This window comes from Elephantulus edwardii, unplaced genomic scaffold, assembly GCF_000299155.1.
Source record: "Elephantulus edwardii isolate Elephantulus edwardi_28Jun2011 unplaced genomic scaffold, EleEdw1.0 scaffold00483, whole genome shotgun sequence".
NCBI lineage: Eukaryota > Metazoa > Chordata > Mammalia > Macroscelidea > Macroscelididae > Elephantulus > Elephantulus edwardii.
Window position 1 is genome coordinate 672452 of NW_006400233.1, and position 2503 is coordinate 674954.

A 2503-nucleotide genomic window follows, 5' to 3' on the forward strand; every position below is an offset into this window, starting at 1 on the left:
CTGCTAATTGGTTCAGTGGTGAGAATCTTTGTCTTCTTGACATTGAGCCTCAATCCATATTGGAGGCTGCAGTCCTTGACCCTCTGCAGCAAGCACTTCAGTCCTCCTAAGTTTTAGCGAGCAGGGGTGTGTCATCTGTATAACGTAGATTGTTGATAGATCTTCCACCAATCTTGACCCCACATTTCTCCTCATAGAGCCCAGCCTCCTGGATGATCTGTTCTACATACAGGTTGAAAAGGTATGGAGACAGGACACATCCCTGGTTTATGCCCTTCCCAATTTGAACCATGCAGTGTTTCCCTGCTCTGTTCTTATGACTGCCTCTTGGTCCAAGTATATATATATATATATATATATATATATGTGTGTGTGTGTGTGTGTGTGTGTGTGTATGTGTATATGTATACACATACACATATATACACATATATAGTTGTGTATATATAATTGCATATATAGTTGCATCTATATAGTTGCACATATATATAGTCGTGTATATATAATTGCATATATAGTTGCATCTATATAGTTGCACATATATATAGTCGTGTATATATATACAGTTGCATATATAGTTGCATATATAGAATTGCATATATGTAGAGTATATATATAGTTATAAAGTTACATATAGTTATTGTTATGTGCCATCAAGTTGCTTGCAACTCATTGCAATCCTGTCTACAACGCTCTGAAACCTGCTCTATTTTGAGCCAACCTCATTGTCTTGGACACACCTACATCCATTATCCCAGTCACTAGGTCAATCCATCTCATCCAGGGTCTTCCTATTTTGCGCTGTCCCTCCAACCTTCCAAGCATGATGGCCCTCTCCAAGAACTGCTCCTCCTTGCAACACGCCCAAAGTATGTTAGACAAAGCTTCAAAATCCTTTCCTCCAAGGAGATCCTGGCTTCATCCTTTTCAGGATGAATCTGTTTATTGTTCTCCAAACAGTTCATGGTATATTCAATACCCTTTTCCAGCACCACAACTCTAAAGGATAAATTCTTCTTGTGTTATCCTTAATCTTGACCAGCTCTCTGATACATAAAAAGTAATTGCAAAGACCATGGCCTAGATCAGACATACCTGATTCTCTAGACTTATATTGTTGTACTTCAGTACTCTAGAGAGGTACCTGACATCAGATTTTCCCAATGCAATTCATCTGTTAATTTCGTGGCTGCTGGTACTAGGAGTGTTCATTGTGGAACCAAGAAAACTGAAGCTGTTAACAATCTCTATCTCTTCACCCACTATCATAATGCTGCCAATTGACCTAGTGGTAAGAAACTTTGTTTACTTGATGTTGAACTTCAATCCATACTGAAGGCTGCAGTCCTTGATCTTCTGCAGCAAATGCATCAGGTCCTCCTCAGTTTTTACAAGCAAGGTAGTGTCATATGCATAATGCAGGTCGTTGAATAGACTTCCTCCAATGCTGATGCCACATTCCTCCTCATAAAGCCAAGTCTCCCAGGGGATCTGTTCCACATATTGATTGAAAATGTATGGAGATAGGATGCAGTGTTTCCTTGCCCTGTTCTGACTGCTGCTTCCTGGTACAAGTATAGATTTCGCATAAGCTCAATCAAGTATTCTGGGATTCCAATTCTTTTGCAGAGTTAGCCACAGTTTGTTGTGATCCACACAGTCAAATGCCTTTGCATAGTCAATTATTAACACAGGTAGACATTCCTCTAGTACTCTCTGCTTTCAGTCAAGATCAAGCTAGCATTAGTTATAGTATTGCTAATGCCACAGCCTCCTCTAAACCCAGCCAGCACATTTGGAAGTTCTCTGTTTATGTGTTGTTACAGTGTTGTTGTTTTTCTTTTTATAATTTTCAACAAAATCTTGCATGTGACACTTAATGATATTGTTTGATAATTTCCATACTCTTGTCTGGTCACCTTTTTTTTTTTTGAAATGGGAACTAATCTTCCTTCTATTGGCTAAATGGTTGTCCTCCAGGACAACTAGTTGTGTGCATCCAGGATAATGTTTGTTTGTGGAAACATGTCAATTGTATGTTATCAATTCTTGGGGGTTTGTTTTTTACCAATTCCTTCAGAGCAACTTGAACATCCTCTTTCATTACCACCGGCTCTTGATCCTATGTTGTTTCATAAAATAGTCTGTTTCAGCCAATTCTTTTTGGCATAATGACTTTGTGTACCCCTTATATCTTCTTTTGATGCTTACTGTGTCATTCATTTTTCTGCCCACAGCAAAGGAGAAAAGGAGTGATGCCATACCAAATATATATACTTGTTATTTACCATCAAATTGGAAGTGACCTTCCAGTAGGAATGCAGAGGAATGGGAGAAGGTTGCCCATCCTCCATACATATATAAAAGGTTCTGACTCAATGTTACACAAGATGCATTGATAATAAAGGGTGATTGGAGTACAAAAGTTGGGAACAGAGAAGAATCAGTAGTCGGAAAACATGGACTCGGAGACAGAAATGGAGCTGGAGATAGAATGATTGAA